General features: G+C 41.4%; 1 long non-coding RNA gene across 3 annotated transcripts; it reads left to right on the forward strand.

Moving 5' to 3' along the window:
* Positions 1-1,412: 1,412 nt before the first annotated feature.
* LOC129492807 (uncharacterized) lies at positions 1,413-18,406 on the forward strand. Of its 3 annotated transcripts, XR_010114427.1 has the most exons (7): positions 1,413-2,058; positions 4,421-4,563; positions 13,656-13,897; positions 15,188-15,237; positions 16,042-16,146; positions 16,692-16,810; positions 18,323-18,406. It is a non-coding gene; the product is annotated as an uncharacterized lncRNA (long non-coding RNA). The 3 variants fall into 3 exon arrangements; XR_008660955.2 differs by lacking the exons at positions 1,413-2,058; positions 4,421-4,563 and adding an exon at positions 11,818-11,932; XR_010114426.1 differs by lacking the exons at positions 1,413-2,058; positions 13,656-13,897 and having other exon boundaries at positions 4,458-4,563.
* The last annotated feature ends 326 nt before the right edge of the window (positions 18,407-18,732 follow it).

The following is an 18,732-nucleotide window of genomic DNA, read 5'->3' on the forward strand; positions in this document are numbered from 1 at the left end:
ATGTAACAGTGATGACTACTTGTCCTCTTAGCACTGTGGGGACACAACCTTACCTGGAAGTGTGTCAAAAACAACATTCCATAAAGGGCTGTCACTTCCAATTTTCAAGCAAGATGGGAAACTAACCATGATGTATGAAACATTGTCAGCCAAAATGCACAATTAGTAATGTAAAAATCAATGGTATAAAGTATTCTACCTATGTGAGGCCATCATGGCAATTTGGACATCAAAAAACATTGCCAAATTCAGGAAGAGGCACTTGTAAGGTCATGGCTGTTAGGAAGCTTAAATTCTGTTTACTAGAACCTATCAAAGTTATTTCTCTATGTCAATCTGTCCAAACAAACCTTGAGTTGTTTATTTCTTTGGAATTCCTATAGAATCCAAACGGGCATTACGCTTCTGACACCATCTTCACACCACTGATGCCAGTGGAATTGCTCTTGCTTGTGCTTCCACCTATTTTGTTAAGTGTGGAAATATTTAGTGACAGTGTGGGTTTGAAAGGTACTGAAGTAGTGGCTGGGGCCTCCTGGGTGGGTGGGTCAGGTCTTCTGAAGCCTAAGCCTTTTTACAATAAACAAGTTATAGGTAAAGTTAGAAAAAAAATAAAAGAAAATGGAAATCATTATCTTTCTTTGCTCACCATAAAGATAAACACACAGAGTCTAGACTTGTCTGTTGGAGCCAGGCTTGTCCTGAGAAAGTGGGAAGCACTGGGCAGGAGCCATGGAAGAAGGAGGACAGGTGAGATGGGTCTCCCAGGGAGATGCAGCCAGGGTCAGAGCCTGGCCCACTCAGGCTGGCAGGGGCCTTCTGAAGGCCAGGAAAGATGGCCCAGGACACTGAAGGCTCAAGCAGCCCATCTGAGCAAAGATCTGTCCATGTCACACTGAATCTTAGCAGTCCTGCCAATAGGGGGCCTGATCAGCCCTGAGGATATCAGTCACTGGAGCCACGGGGCTGGTGGGTGAGGCGGAACAGCTGCCTACTGTGAATGCAGGAGTCCACTGCCCGGCAGACTGGAGAGAGCCTCCATGGGTGCTGGCCCTAGTGCTGTTAGTCTGTGGGTCTGTCAAGATGAACATGCAGACCTCTGTGGCCATGCCCAGCTACCAGAGCCTTATCTCTTCAGTCTGCAGAAGTGTAGAACAGTGGAGACTGGATAGGACTTGAATGGGAGGCCCCCTAAAAAGACAGTGTGTCATGAACTTTGGCCTCTCCTCTTCTCTCTGAGCAGGACAAGATGACTACCTCTGTCCTCTTTTCTTGCAGCGCCCAGCATTCCCACTCCCACTGCTCTGTCTCTCCAACCTTGGACACTTCCCTGGCAGGACAGAGATCAAGCCACTAGAATCTTGGAACAGCCAGATGATGTACAAACCAGAAGAGGGCAAGGGTGGTGGAGGCATGGGCTGAGCTCTGCTGGTGCCCCAGACTCAGGCTGCATGCCCAGGCTGCAGTCCAAAGGGTACTCAGTGCAGGTCCCTTTGCCCCACAGTGGCCTGGATCAGCTGAGCTGCTGTGGCTACAGCTTCTTCCATTTCTTGAGTAACTGGGGGGTGTATCATTTTCAAATCTTTTCAGACAATCCCTGGTGACTCCTGGCAGTGGGTGGTTATCATGGTGATCTCCAGAGGGCCCAAGGCCTTGCCCCCAAGCAGCACCCAGCAATCCCTGCGCCCACCCAGGCACTAAGCGTTTGTGGTGGGCCTTTTTCTGGAAGCTCACCTTCTCCTCCTGTTTGTCCTCCGTCTTCTTCAACCCGGTACTTCTGGCTATCCTCCTTGTCATCACAATGGGACCACTGAGTGCTGGACACTCAGAAGCCACCATGGAGACCTCGAGTCCTTCCCAGGCCTGGCCAACAGGGTGGGGAATTGTAGAGAAGTCATCTTCTGCCTCCTGAAGGCTGCTAGCATCAGGGCTTGACACACTGAGGCTGGCAGCGGCCTTCTGAAGGCCAGAGGAGATGGCCCAGGACACAAGGCTGAAGCAACCTGTTTGAGCCAAAAATCTGCTTATGTCCTCCTGAATTTCAGCAAATTTCCAAAGGTGGGTGTGATCAGCCCTGGGTACAAGAGACACTGGAGGGCAGCAGCTGCTAGGTGGGGCATGGGCACAATTTTATTTGCAGAAGCTGCGCGGAGTGGATAAAGAGAGAGTCCTGTGTGGGAGTCTCCCGTGGTGGATCATAAGGGAGGTGAAGTCTTTGTCATAGCCTCAAATGCGGCTTGTAGGATAGCAATTCCAGTGAAGCTGGAACAAGCTTGCCCTGCTCAATCAGGCCTCCCAAGACACCATATTTTTTCCACCAAATCTGGGCCTGGATGGTGATGTGGACACCCACAGAGTCCAGAGGATGGGACCGTGGTCAGTGGTGGTGCTAGTGTGTGCCATGAAGGCAGCTGGGGAAGGAGGGAGGAGGAGCCAGCTTCTCCTGTGGGGCCCTGGGCAAGTCACTTCCCTCTTTGGGCCTCTGTTTCCTCATCTGGAAAATCCAGGAAGCCTGTTGTGCAGTCCTCAGAGGGTCATCATAAGGTTCAAAGGAAGAAGGAAATTTGAGAGTTTTTGTGCCTCCCTCTTCCTGAGAGGGATGATAGTGAGAACAGTGGTGATAGCCACATGCAACTGAGTCCTCAGGAGGCCCTGTAAGGAAGGTGTTCCCGTCACACTTCCCAGATGAGGAAACAGTCTCAGGGTGCCCTGGCTGCATGCCCAGGGTTACGCAGGCAGTGAATGTTGGAGCTGGGAGTAAATCTAGAATCAGGGCTCACTGGAGGTGGTGGGAGAATTGCACCAGCTGCCTCAGACAGTTATCCAAGATCTGATGTCAATGGGATTAGGGAGTAACTCGATGTGGGAAGCACAGTCTCACTGACCCTGTTTCTGACTCTGCTAGGTAGGGAACATTTTAGAGAGTCTGGATGGTGCTGCTGCTGCTGCAGGTGAGTAGGCCTGTGGCTGTGGCAGGGAGGGGCTCCAAGAAGTCAAGGATAGGGCTCCTCCCTCCCAGCTGGAGTTCTCCACATCAAGAGACCAGAGTGTCTTCCTCCTCTGGCCCTTCCCTCCTGTGGCCACAGTGCTTGGAATGCCTTCATTAGGGAAACCAGAGAAAGAGCCTTAGACAGCTGAGTTCACAGTGGATTTGGAGAAGAGTGAGGGTGGGGACAACCTTACTTTGTGACTTGTTAAATTCCTACCATAGAATTAACTAGGAGGTACTTGGTGTCTTTGGAGGCCAGCTGTGGAAAGAGGAGGGAAAGATTTCTGGTAAGGACTCTGAGGATCCTTGGCTGCTCCAAGTGGGAGACTTGGGTAGGGATGTCAAGGAGCCAGGGGTTGGTGAGAGTTCAAAGGACAGGCCTTGTGGGGGAAGCTGAGAATTGGTGCTCATCACTGCTACCACCTTGATGGCACAGGGTGCTGTGCTCTCGCTCGACACACTTCTCACTGACCTGATGATGCTTGGAAATTGTCGTAAAGGATTATATGGACGTGTGTGAGACTGGGGCAGGCAGGCAGGGTGGGGACCAGCATCCTGAAGCTTGTGAGGACAGAGTCCTGGACTGAGTCCTGAGATTGCAGCACTCAGCAAACCTCCTTTCCTGAGAGCCTACCAGATGCCCTTGTGAATGTGGGTGTCAGGTCCATCTTATCTATGAGTGATGGAGGCTCCAGCAAAGACACCAGTCCCTATTCCTTGAGTGGTGAAGCTGTATAAGTGAGTCTCAGCCTCTGCCTTAGGTGGTGCTCATTGGAGAAGAGAGAAACTGGGCCCCTCCTAAAACAGGAAGTTCCTAAGTTGTTGAGTACCTTCTTTGTTTCCAAGGACTTCATCATCACAAAGAATCAGGACAAAAGGTCACTGAGCCTCAGTGTCCCTTCTGTGGAACCCAGAACCTGATGCAGTTTCAAGTCCTGTTTTATGCACTTGCCCTGACCTTGGCAACCCTGATGGTGGTGCAGCATGGGAAGTAGAGGGGATGAGGGCTAGTCATGGGCCAGAGGCCCTTTCTGAGGGATCTTGGCCACCTACCTTCTAGGAAAATATAAACAACACTAATGAAGGAGAAACGTGAGCAGCTGGCACCCTCACTTCGAGGGAGGGTGGGGATGCGATATTCAGAGACCACCCTGAAGAGGACACTCCCTGGTTCCATCCTCTGCATCTTAGATTTGTTGGGAAGGTTTGATACACAGAGAAGGAGGAGATCCATCCCAATGGAGGGTTTGATTAGGGGAATAGAATCAATGATAAATTCCTAGTAGAGGGACTGTTGATATCCAACTCTGAGAACAGGTTGGGGCTACATGGGATTGGAGGGGAGGGTGGGTCCCTTTAAAAGAAAAGTCCCAGAGACTAACCCCTGTCCCATCCCTCCCCCACCATTCTCATTTATCATCTTCCACCCAGGATCTGTCAGAATCCTGCCCTTTTTTCTGTCTCCAGACCAAAGTCCTCCAGGAAATGCAGCTGCTTCAGTGACAAGAGATAATTGTCATCTACTGACTGAGGAGGAATTTGTGGTTTGAAGTGTGACACAGTCAGAATAAAAGGTGAGGGCCGAGCAGATCAGAAGAGAGTAGGGGAAGACTCTGTCTTGCAGCCAGCTCCAGAAAACCTGTGGCTATGACTCCCTGGTCAACATTAGGCCCTGCTTTTTAGGGACTCCTAGGCAGGCAGTGGGAAGCCTGAGGTGTGCTCCTGGTAGCCTCACAGCTGCCACTATTTCCAGAAGCTCTTATTTGTTCTGTCAGCTGAGCCCCCATCCCAGTAGAACAGCAACACCCTCAAGACCAAGAAGAGGCCGTGGTGAATCTCAGGGCAAGCTGCACAGTTAGAGAAACAGGGTGTTCACAATGCCTGGGAAAGGGAGAGATAATGCTCACTAGCCACAGGCAGAAAAACAAGCAGTTAATTTTTAAAGGACTCCAACTCTTTCTCTTCCTCAGGGAGAATTGGGTTTTCTTACATACAACTGAGTTTTTGCTGACACATTCTTTAGTTTCTTTTAATTCCTGTTCCATTAGAAACTGAGAGACCATATATATAAAACCTTGTTTTGTCATGAGTAAGTATATGTAAACCTACATTTAAAGGCCAAGGGAGTTGAGAGGGTGAAGATAGAGGCTGACAGATCAAGTTTCTCAGGAAGAAACATGTAAGAGGGACTTATGAATAGAAGCTATATCTCAGATGGCTGAAGATGGTGGATCCTTGCAGTGTTACCCCCTAAACCCAGACACTTATCACATGAAAGGAATGTGTAGGACAATGGAAATCACCATATAAATTTGCCTAATGGTAGGATTTATGCTAAGTATTTGTTAACAATAACATCAAGGTTGTTTTGACTTAAGAGTAAGGCTTACAGAAACAATAGGTTTCAATACATAACATAGATACTTGAAACCCTTCCAAAAAGCATTAAAGGAGGTACCTATGTCATAATTTTAATTTTTTATTTAGTAATTTAAAATCTTAAAGTCTTGTTATGTTAACTAATCTTAAGTTTCTCACTGAAAATTAGCATGACTAAGCATGAAAATAATAGTTTTAAGACAGTTTTTCCCCCAGAACCAGTGATTGGCTAATAGGATTCAGGCACTGGCCCTTCTGGTTCTGAGTGACAGAATGTGAACCAACTTGTAGCCAAATGAAGACAGAGTGAAACGTTCCTAGTTGCAGCCTTTTCCAGGCAGGACTTCCTCCTTATGCTGAAGCCCAGCCCTCTCTGTGAAACACTTGCATTTAACCTTGTATATAAGGTTATTTTTGTTTATAAATTATATATATATATATATATATATCTATATCTATATATATATATATATATGTATATATATATATATATAGCCAAACACAGTAAATCTCACCTGTAACCCCAACATTTTGGTAGGCTGAGGTGAGAGGAGATCTTCAAACCAGGAGTTCGAGACCAGCCTGGAAAACATAGTGTGAGCACCCCACCCCCAGGTTTTCTACAAATATATATATATAATATATATATATATATATATACACGTGTATATATATATATATATATATATACACACACACATATATATACATATACACATATATATATATGCCAGGCATGGTGTGGTGTGTCTGTGGTCCCAGCTACTTGGGAGACTTAGGTTGGAGGGTCATTTAAACCTAGGAAGTAGAGACTGCAGTGAGCTGAGATCAGGCCACTGCACTCCAGCCTGGGTGACAGAGTGAGATCCTCTTTCTCTTTCTCTCCCTCACTCTGTGTGTGTTTTGGGGTGGGAGGATGGGGTGTGTGAATGTGTGTGTATTATTCAAAATGAAAACAATATAATGATAATTATTTTTATTTTTATTTTTTTGAGACAGAGTCTCACTCTGTCACCCAGGCTGGAGTACAGTGGTGCGATCTCAGCTCACTGCAACCTCTGACCCCAGATTCAAGCAACTCTTCTGCCTCAGCCTCCTAAGTAGCTGGGATTACAGGTGCCCACCACTTTGCCTAGCTAATTTTTGTATTTTTAGTACAGACATGATTTTGCCATTTTGGCCAGGCTGGTTTCAAAATCCTGAGCTCAAGTGATCCACCCACCTTGGCCTCCCAAAGTGCTGGGATTACAGGCATGAGCCACCATGGGTGACCAATGACAATTATTTTAAATTTTAGATTTTACAATCTTTGTGGTCTCTTGGCTTTTGAGGCAGCCTGAGCTTTGAAAATAGGCAATTCTGTATTGCAGCAATGTGAATAGAAGTAAAATGTGAGCCACATGTGTTGATTAAAATTTTCTAGCAGCAACATAAAAAATGAAAAATGAGTGAAATTGCTTTTAATAACCTCACCTAATATATCCAAAATATTTTAACAAATGATCAGAATTAAATTATTAAAGATACATATATGTAAATCTTTAAAACATTTTCTTGTATTTTTCCCCAGCATATCTCAGTTCATACTGAGAACAATGTAGGTGCTCGGTAGCCCCCTGTAGCCAGTGGCTGCCATACTGCAAGTGCATCTCAGTGCACTCTGACTTTTCTGACCTTAGTGAGGTAAAGGGCCTGAATCCTCCTTTTCTTCCAGATGGGAGGGAATGCTCCTTCTCTGCCAATATCACTCCTGTTTCACGGGCATGAGAAGTGGTGCCCTGAGAGACAGGATGGGCCTACAAGAAACAAGTTTTCACAGGTAGAACACTGCTGTCCACTGCTGCTTGGTGTGGTTTCATCACTCCTCCAGAGATCAGACAGCAGTCCAAAAATTATGGGGTCCCAGAAGGGGAAAATCCCATGTTTTTAGATCTGTCCATCACCTTGACCTCCAGTGTTTAGATGTCAAGAGATTGGATTAAAGACAAAGCTTTTATCTTGCTATTTGGCCCTGGCAAATTAAAATAAAAAGAAATAAAAACATGTCACCATAAAAATCAATTACATACAAAGAATGGCAATAAGAGCAGAAAAGAGGAGAAAATAGCTACAAGAAATAAGTAGAACTATTAACAAAATGGAAATTTTCCATTATTTTCAGAATTAAAGTGAATTTATACATGGAGTAAAAACGCCAATAAAAACAGATAAATTGGCTAAAGAAATTTTAAAAATAAGATTTATTTTCTGCTGTTTATAAGAAACTAACTTGAGATCTAAGCACACAGATAGGCTAAAAGTGGCAGTATGAAAAATAGCTCCTTGGAAAATTGCAATCAAATGACAGCAAGAGTGGTCAAAATTATGCAAAATACACATTAAATCAAAACTATATTAAGAAACAAAGAAAGATATGATATAACGACAGAAGTGTCAATTCACTGGGGAAGCTGATATTAATAATAACCCTTCACACCAGGGTTCCCAAACATATAAAGCTAATATTGACAGAAATGAAGAAAGCTGTATTTATAATAACCCTTCACACCAGGGTTCCCAAACATATAAAGCTAATATTGACACAAATGAAGAAAGAAATAGCTATGCAAAAATAGTTAGAGAAACAATTACCATGAGAACATATTTGAATAACACTGCAAACTGTGTAAACCTAAAAGACATACAGAATACACTAGTCATGTTGAATAAAAGTGAAAAGAAAAAAAGGGAAAAAAAACAACACTCCACACAATAACATCAGAATACAAAGGCTTTTCAATGAGTCATGAAATGTTCTTCTTGATAGATGACCTACTAGGACACAAAACAGGTTTTACTAAATTTTAAAATATTAAAATATGGCCCAGGGATGGTGGCTCATGTCTATAATTCCAGCATTTTGGGGGGCTGAATTGGGAGGACTGAGTGAGCTTAGGAGTTCAAGGCCAGCCTGGGTAACATAAGAAAACCCTGTCTTTACAAAATATAAAATTAAAAAATTAGCTGGGCATGGCTGTGCTTCCTGCTACTTAGGAGGATGAACTGGGAGGACTGCTTGAGCCTGGGAGATCGAAGCTTTGACTAGCCATGAGTGAGCCACTGTGCTCCAGCCTGAGAAACAGGACAAAACCCTGTCTCAAAATATATATATATATTACAAACTATTATTTTTGATTAAAAGGGAATAAAATTACAAATCAATAGCAGAAAAAATACTACAAATTCTAAAAATATGTGAAAATTAAACAACAAACTTAAGCACGCTCTTATTCAAGAATTGGAAGACAATATTGTGAAGACATCCACAATACCCAAAGTAGTCTACAGATTCAATGCCTATGGGATCTCAAGGGACAATGAGTAGCTGAAGTAGCTTTAGAGAAGGATAAAGTTGGAGGTATCACACTTCCTAATTTCGAAACATAATACAAAACTATAGAAATACAAACAGAAAGACAAATAGATGACAGAACAGAATAGAGAACTCAGAAATAAACCTTCATGAATATCATCAAATAATCTTCAATCAAATTGCCATGACTGAACAAAGGGGAAAGAACAGAGTCTTTAACAAATAGTGTTATAAAAAAACTGAATATCAAAATAAAAGAAAATGAAATTGAACTTTTCACTTACACCATATACAAAAATAACTTAAATGAATTAAACATTTAAATGTAAGTAGATAGCTATAAAACTCTTAAAATAAATACTCTTAAAATACTCTTTTAGGGTAAACAATCATGACATTTATCTTGGTAATTTTTTTTAGTATAACATTAAAAGCAGAAGTAACAAGAATAAAAACAGAAAAATGGAATTACATCAAGTGCTAATAAGCTTTCTGGATATCAAAGAAAACATTTAGTGGAGTAAAAATGCCACTGAAGAAATGAGAAAAAAATTGCAAATAACATATTTAATAGAAGTTAATATCCAGAATGTATAAACCACTTCTAAAACTCAATAGCAAAAAATGAATAATCATACTTTAAAATAAGCAAAATGCTCAACAGATGTTTTTAAAAATCAGCTATACAAATGGCCAAGAGGAATTTGAAAAGATGCTCAAAACTATGACTCTAGAGAAATAAAAAGCAAAACCCCAAAGAGATATTACCTCACGCTCATTAGGATGGCCACTATCAAACAAGAAAAAATAATAAATGTTTTCAAGGATGTAGAGATATCAGAGCACTGTGCACTGGTGGTGAAAAAAATAATAATGCAGACATTATGAAAAATAGTACAGAACTTCCTCAGAATATTAAAAATGGAATTATAATACAATCTGGCAATCTCATTTCTGGATATCTATCTAAATTTTCAAAACAGGACTTGAAAAAAAACACTTGCACACCCATGTTTATAACAGAATTATTCTCAAAATCCAAAAGGTAGAAGCTACTTAAATGTCCCTTGACAGATAACTAAGTAAAGAAAATATGATATATACATACAATAAAATATGATTTAAAAGGAATTCTTATCACCTGCTACAATAACAATAAGCCTTTAGGACATTATGTTATGTAAAATATGCCAGAAAACAAAGTGACAATGAGTGTATGATTCCACTTATGATATATCTTAAGTAGTCCAACTCATAGAAACAGAAAGTACAATGTGTTTGTCAGGGGCTCAGGAGAGGGTAAAATGGGCAGTTGTTGTTTAATGGGTATTGAGTATTAGTTTTGCAATGGAAAAGCTCTAGAAGCCTGTTGCATAACAATGTAGATATATGTAATACTACTAAATTATGCAATTAAAAAGGTATAGAATGGTAAATTTTATGTGTTTTTACTACAATTGAAATATTGTAAAGTGATACATAAAAGAGATACAGAGTTATAAACTTTTCAGAAAATTACAGTCAATTTGCAAAAGTGTTTTCCTCACACAAACATAATATAGATTTGTCAATAAATACATGAAAAAATTAAGGCTATTTACATGACTACTTTCCTGAACAAGTCCAAATGGAATTCTTTTACAAATGCAGTGCTGACTATTCAATAATCAATCAATGCATTACACAAAGTAATAGGATAAAGGAAAGCAACAGAAGTTCCCTTCAACAGATGCAGAGAGCACTTGACCAATCCAATATTCATTCACAATTAATCTCCCTGGAAAGGAGGAGTACAAACAAGCTTCCTAGATCTCCTAAAGAGTATCAATGCCTGTCAAAGACCTGGGGTGGACAGAACACAACTGACAAACTGCTCAGAGCCTTAGGGACATGCCTAGAGCCACTGATCTAACTTAAAAACAAAAACAAGGTTGAAGTGAGAGTGGTTTGGTTACTAGACTGGAGAAATGTATGGAAGAGTGAAGACTGAGGGCGTTTGGATATCTCTGAAGTTATTGATGGAGTCCTTCAGCTGATGTGCCATCAGTATTGAGGATATTAATAATAACACCAAGGATATTAATTATAATACCAATAATAATTCTTGCAAATGGCCCAGCATGTGACAGGACTTGCATTCATTTCAAGAGTGTGACTCTGTTGAATCCTCAAGACAGATCTATGAAGTGGGTGCTCTTATCCCCGCTGTGCTGGAGACTGACCTCACACAGGCCAGATGCAGCAGGTCTCCACTGAGATCACACAGCTGGTGTGCTGCAAAGCCCCACCAACCTCCTCACTGCTCTTGCATTCCTACAGCATCACATCTCTTCTTATTTGGGAATTTCCATGCTCTGTGTCTGAGTGTCAGTGCTAAAATGACCCAGTGGGAGGAGTGTGTCAGTACTTCTGAGGATGCCCAGGCTCTACCAAGTTTCCTGAACCATGCTCTTAGGAAAATACTAGATCACTTGGATGTTCTCCCAAAGCCTGTTCTCCTGTTCTTTTCTGTCTCAGAAAGGGCCCCACCATATCTCTGGAAACTTTCTTAACTTGACTAACATGTAGCAGTAGTCTTGAAGACCCTTTTCCCTTTCAAGCAACAAACCAACAGGTCCTATAGCCACTATAGCCTCTTGCACAAATCTATCCTCAATCCACCTACTTCATTCTGATTCCATATCATCCAGTCTAAGCCACTATCACTTTTACCTGACCTGTGACAAAACGATCTTTGTTTCCATATTCACCCTCTTTAGAATGCATTATCCATAAGGCAGCTGGAAAAAGCTTTTAAACATATAAATCTGATTGTGCCTCTTGCTTAAAACCCTCCAATGGCTTCTCACCATATAGGGAATTAAATCACAGTCAAGTTTCCTTATCTCACTGGAACTCTGTGAGTTCACCTCCTCTGCTTGCTTTCCACACCCGCTCCTTGCCATCACTGGTCTCTGCTTCCTCAAACTCACCCTGCTGGCTCCCATTTCAGGATTATTGCTCAATAAAATCATCTGCCTGGAATTTTCTTCCCCAGAATCTTTGTATGTCATTCCCTCCGTTGCTAGGTTACTGGGATCTCAATGTAAACATTACATCCTCACAGAGGCTGCTGTGAGCTGAATTGTGTGCTTTCCAAAATTTGTATGTAGACACCCTAACCCCCAGTACCTAAGAATGTGGCCATATTTGAAGAAAGTGTCATCAAAGAGGTAATTACATTAAAATGAGGTCTTTGGGGGTGCAGGTGGGGTGGTGGAGAGGTCACATTATACAAAATTTCAGTAAGAAAGAATAAGTGCAAGAGATCTATTGCACTTGGTGACTACAGTTAATGTAATCTGTTCTGGAGCATTGCTAAGATGGTAGATTTTGAGTGTTCTCATAACAAAAGCATGATGGGTATGTGAGGTAACACATATGCCAGTTAGCTTGAGTTAGCCATTCCATAATGTGTGCATATTTCAAAACAGTACCATAAATGTAGACAATTTTTTTTTTTTTTTTTTTTTTGAGACGGAGTCTCACTCTGTCGCCCAGGCTGGAGTGCAGTGGCGCAATCTCGGCTCACTGCAAGCTCCGCCTCCCGGGTTCACGCCATTCTCCTGCCTCAGCCTCTCCGAGTAGCTGGGACTACAGGCACCCGCCACCACACCCGGCTAATTTTTTGTATTTTTAGTAGAGACGGGGTTTCACCGTGGTCTCGATCTTCTGACCTCGTGATCTGCCCGCCTCGGCCTCCTAAAGTGCTGGGATTACAAGCATGAGCCACCGCGCCTGGCCGACAATTTTTTATCAGTTACAATAAAATGTTTTAAAATGAGGGCCTTAGGGTGGGTCCTAATCCAATCTAAGTGATGTCTCCATGAAAGAAGAGATAAGGTATCGGGGAAATTCAGCCAGATATCAGGCAAAATTCACCCCCGATATTTCACATAGGTTATATTCTATTTTCCCTAAGTGTTGGCCAGTTTGAGAAATAAAGGGACAGACTACAAAAGAGAGAAATTTTAAAGCTGGGCATCTGGGGAGACATCACATTTCGGTAGGTTCCGTGATGCCTCACAAGCCACAAAACCAGCAAGTTTTTATTAGGGATTTTCAAAAGGGGAGGGAGTGTACGAATAGGGTGTGGGTCACAGAGATCACATACTTCATAAGGTAATAGAATATCACAAGGCAAATAGAGGCAGGGTGAGATCACAGGACCACAGGACCGGCACAAATTAAAATTGCTAATGAAGTTTCGGGCACCATTGTCATTGATAACATCTTATCAGGAGACAGTTCTTGAGAGCAACCAGTCTGACCAAAATTTATTAGGCAGGAATTTCCTCATCCTAATAAGCCTGGGAGTGCTATGGGAAACCGGGGCTTATTTCATCCCTGTAGCTTGACCATACAAGATGGCCATACCCAAGGGGGCCATTTTAGAGGACCACCCTCAGTGGCACATTCTCTTTCTTAGGGATGTTCCTTGCTGAGAAAAAGCATTCAGCAATATTTCTCCCATTTGCTTTTGAAAGAACAGAAATATGGCTCTATTCTGCCCAGCTCACCAGTGGTCAGAGTTTAAGGTTATCTCTCTTGTTCCCTGAACATTGCTGTTATCCTGTTCTTTTTTCAAGATGCCCAGATTTCATATTGTTCAAACACACATGCTCTACAATTTGTGCAGTTAACGCAATTATCACAGGGTTCTGAGGTGACATACATCCTCCTCAGCTGACAGGATTAAGAGATTTAAGTAAAGACAGGCATAGGAAACCACAAGAGTATTGACTGGGGAAGTGATAAGTGTCCATGAACTCTTCAAAATTTGTGTTTAGAGATTGCAGTAAAGACAGGCATAAGACATCATAAAAATATTAATTTGGGGAACTAATAAATGCCCATGAAATCTTCACAATCCATATTCTTCTGCCATGGCTTCAGCTGGTCCCTCCGTTTGGGGTTCCTGACTTCCTGCAACAATAAGGATACAAATGTGCACACAGAGAAATAGCCACATGAAGAAACAAGGAGAAGGCAGCCACATACAAGCCCAGGAGGGAGGCCTCAGGGAAAACAAACACTACTCACACCTTGATCTTGGACTTCATCCTCCAGATGAAGTCCTTCACCCTCCTTCATCAGTTGGAAGCTTTTGATTCTGAATACTCTTCAAATGCTGGAAGGTACAAAGGTGAGGGGACAGCACAGACCTCAGGGTGAAAAGTTTAAAGAGAATAATGTCTTCCCATTGCCCTGTCCTATCCTCTACACACACCTGTGCCAGCCTTTATTGGTCTTGTGTATTCCCCTGGCTTGAGGATAGTGTAACTTGTAAATCTGTGTTTACATACAGGATAACATAAAACAAAGGTAAACAATAAAATAAAAACAAACAGCAAAACTCAACTAGTAGTGTTTGGGCAGGGTGACAGTGAAGACAGGAGGGACACATAACAATGGAGGTGGAACTTTTTGAGCTAAATCAAAGTCTTGTGTTTCTACATAGAATCTACAGTAGCAACTGTCAGGTTAGGTGTTTTTATCCTTGCCTGTCCCATAAGTGCCAGAGGGGATTATTCTAAACTGGGTGAGGAACAGGTAGAGAAGTGTAAGTGAGACAAACTTCCCTGCCATTTGCCAAAGTGGCAGGGCAGAATGTTTCATGAATGCCTCTACTCTCTGATGTCCAAAAAGCTCAACTCTATAGGTGATGTTCTGTTGGCTCCTAATTTAGAAGCATCTGCCTTCATACTCCTGTCTAGAATGGTAACATCTCTCTGCCAGTAACTGATAAAATCGCCAAAATCGCATAGTCTTGTTTTCCAGTTAAGGTTCACTGCAACTATGTGAGAACATTTACATAGCTCAATTCTTCCAGCAGCCAAGGAATACTTGATATTGTTTTCATTTGATGCTTCTGAGACAGGGAGTCAGCCTCCACCTAGAGGTGGCCCTTAAGACTTTTTGACACATAATCTCCCTGACACTACTACTTCCAAGGATTTGAAAGTCAGTGTTGAGCTTCCTACAATGCTCTTGTCAAACTGAATCCTGGCACATCATGGCTTGGGGCTTCCCACCTTGATATTTCAGTTTTGAAGTGAGAAAATTTGAGTTCTACAAGATATCAGAAGACCACTTAGAATATAACACATTCTAAAAGTAAATTGGAATGCCACAAGAACATCTTAGCTATAAAAGAAAAATTAGGTTCTTTGGTGAAAATTTTATGCCCCTTGATATGGTTTTGCTGTGTCCCCATCCAAATGTCATCTTGAATTTTAGCTCCCATAATTCCCAAGTGTTGTGGGAGGGACCGTAGCAGATAATTGAACCATGGGGGCGGTTTTTTCCCATTCTGTTTTTGTGGTAGCAAATAAGTCTCATGAGATCTGATGGTTTCATAAGGAGAAATCCATCTGCTTTGCTTTATTCTCATTCTCTCTTCTCTTGTCTGCCCCCATGTGAGACAGGCCTTGCGTTTTCTGCCATGATTGTGAAGCGTCCTCAGCCACGTGGAACTGTAAGTCCATTAAACCTCTTTCTTTTGTAAATTGCTCAGTTCTTGGGTATGTCTTTATCAGCAGTGTGAAACTGAACAAATACACCCCCCTTCACTGTTTGAAGAAAAACTGCTGGCTCAAAGGTGTCTTCAATTCAGTGAATATTTTTTTAAATGCCCAGCCCCAACTCACTGACAAGTCAAGAAACCTGCCACCTTACGGTGTTCACGAGGCTGCTGTGGGTGTCTCACCTCATTGCCAGACACACAGAACTTGAAGCAGGGGTGTCTGCTCCACTTAAAGGTAAAAGCTCAGGGTTTTGGATTGTTGCTCATGTTCTGTTTGGTCTTCCACATTGAAACTAAAGGCTATTTGATTAAGGATATCTTTTTTCAGATTCAAATCAGACAGAATTTCAGCTGCTGATCTTTCAGATCATTTTTCTGAAAATGCTAACCACAGTTAAGCCAATAAACCAAGCCTGAATCCATATGTAATGCAGAGGTCATCACTGCATGCCAAATAGTGCTTCCTGGTGAAAGTTTACCAATTTGTCTCACAGTTTAGAAGGCCCCAGACCATTCCTGGCATAATAACTGTATTGGCCTTTGGCCCAATTCCTGAAGTATTGGTCATGTCTCACCACTATTGACACCTTTAGGATAATAGTCAGCTGAATCCAGCCAAAACATGTGTCTCTTGAAGCTCATTTGTGTAATTTTTTAGACTTTTGTGACCACTTGCATTGAAATCACATTGTAGCTCTTATCACTAAACTTATTAACATGGCCAAACTGTTTGATTTTGCTTTCTTTTTCCTCTAGGTTCACACATGTTGGCTATGTAATGTGTTGATTGAATGTGACTGTCCCCCAAGCACCCAAAAATCTCTTCTTGACTGACTCCAAGATGAAGAGAACATCTTTGAGGTCTATAGGCATCCATTTTCAAAATTTGAGATTTCTCACTGACCATTCCTGGACAAGATGTGTCTTTCTTTTCCTTAACTGAACGCCGGGCAAATCTTGTTTTTACATTCTCTGAATGGCAGTCCAACCCAAAGAGGGGATGGGATACTCAACTTAGTTATGATGAACTTTTATATAGAAGTTCTTGTGTCCATATCATATGGCTCTACTAGAAAAAAAATTACTAGAAGACAGTATGGGTGAAAAGAATAGAAAAAAATGACTACTTAAAATTATAGGTACTGGAATAGCACACACAAATTCTGTGGATGTAGAGAAAAGACAAAAACCCAAAACCTAAAAATGAACAAATTAGACCCCAGGAACTACAGAAATGGAGGCATGTTAATAACTTTTTGTCTTTCTGAGTTTTCCCTAGTGTGGCCCAGAGAAGAGTTGGGGAGTCCTGTTGGGCCAGAATGAGTGGGAGTATTAGTTAGACCAAATGGCAGAACAAGACCGGAGGCTTCACGTTCTCTTAGGAATTTCATCCCTCTGTGATGTAGGCATGGAATCCCAGTGAGCATCCTGCACTCTCAGTGTCCAGCTGCCTGAAGCCACAGTTGTTTTGGAAGATTGAGAACAATTGCTTTTTGCTGAGGAGACTTAGCAATCCACAGCTGAGGTACGGTGGATTTTATAGAGCATTAATTCCATTTTATTTTTCCTCTGCGCACTGGGGTTCTGTCTTCAATTTTTTATCTAGAGATGAAATTACACTTGTCAATAGCTGTGTAAAATAGAGATATAACTCTGGCATGTAGACCCTTAGATGCAACCCTCAGCAGAAATTCTGGTCTGTTTTTCTTAGCACTTTTATTCAATTATTGGCACAGAAAGATGCACTGACATGTGGTCTCTCAGGAGTGATTAGACTATTTTACTTCTAGAGGAGTGAGTTGATGGAACAGGGCAGAGCTTAGAGTGAGGACCGAAGCTTCTGTCCAAATCTTCCAATCAATCTGTATGTGGTAGGTGGAGTCAGGAAAGACTCTAGAGCTTTGGAAGTGATCATTAAGAGAAAACAAAATCCCTGTAAATTAGAGTACTAGGACACGTGTTCATTGGTCACCTTCTGATTCAGATGCTCAGAGCGGAGCCTGTGTGGGAGGGCGCAGAGCAGTGCATGCCTGGGGAAGCCTCTGATCATGTGTGAATGATGAGGCTCTGGCTCAGGGACAAATCCTGTATCTGACAGAACATGATGCTTCTGGACGTGTGAGATTCAGTGCCCTTCCTCAGCAGAGCAGCACTGAGTGAATAATTGTTTTAGGATCAACCACATGGAGGCCAATTTTATTTTGAATTTCTCAAAGACAGAAACAGAAAAGATTTTTATACACTTTGAAATTGAGCAAGCCTGTCAGAAACTTCAGTAAAAAAGTCACAGGAGGAAACCCTCTTATTCATCACCAGAAACCACCAAAATTCTGATCCAAACTGTAAGAATTCACCTTGTAAAAACTTGATTTTTTTGCCATATAGATTTATCTTTCATTTGACTGTTATTTAATTACAAGTTATAATTAATACATTATTTTTACCTTTATGATAGAAATATCAGATTATTAAACCCAAAGCATTAATGATGCCTACCCAACAGTAGTTTTTATTGCCAATTAACTTTTTGCTATGAAGTGAATTTGTGTGTTCTTCTAAAAACTCATTTGTAAAAATTTAATCCTAATGTGATAGTTTTAAAACATGGAGGCTTTTTGGAGGTGACTAATTCAGAAGGGTTTCAACCTTATGAATGTAATTAATATTCTGTAATAGAGGTTGAATGGAGCACCCTTGTCCCTTCTGCTATGTGAAGACACAGCAAGAAGGCATCATTTATTAGAAAAGGGACCCTCACCAGACACTGAATTTGCTGGTGCTTTAATCTTGAACTTGCCAGCCTCCAGAACTGTGACCAACACATTTCTGTTATTTATACATGACCCAGTCTAATGTACTTTGTTTTAGCAGCCTGAACAAGCAAAGACACTTTCTTATGCACTGTGGTTTATTTCTGATTTTTTAGTACCACTGAGCTATACACATATTCATAAATCAACATGTCTCACAGGGTGGGATAGCAATTCTATTTTTTCAGAGTTTTCTTAACTGTTCTTATTTGTGTTTTCATCTATAGGAGTTCTGCAATAAAATGCCTGCTTCCACTACCAGATGGTATCTATATTGGGACAAAATTAAATTTATTAATTACTTCTAAAAATTGATGATTGAGTAATAATGAGTTTTTCTGCTTTAGAACATGATGTATTTTTCCATTTGTTTATGCTGACTTTCCTATATTTCAAAGACTTTTTATGGTCTTTCTCATATGCTTTACAAATTTTTGTTAGATTTATGTATAGCTAGTTCATTTTATTTTGTCCTGTTTAAAAGTAAATTGTAGCACAATACAAAATTTTTTTCTTGGATTTTTTTTATTATACTTTAAGTTCTAGGGTACATGTGCACAACATGCAGGTTTGCTACATATGTATACATGTGCCATGTTGGTGTGCTGCACCCATTAACTCGTCATTTACGTTAGGT

This window comes from Symphalangus syndactylus, chromosome 11, assembly GCF_028878055.3.
Source record: "Symphalangus syndactylus isolate Jambi chromosome 11, NHGRI_mSymSyn1-v2.1_pri, whole genome shotgun sequence".
In the NCBI taxonomy this organism is placed as follows: Eukaryota; Metazoa; Chordata; class Mammalia; order Primates; family Hylobatidae; genus Symphalangus; species Symphalangus syndactylus.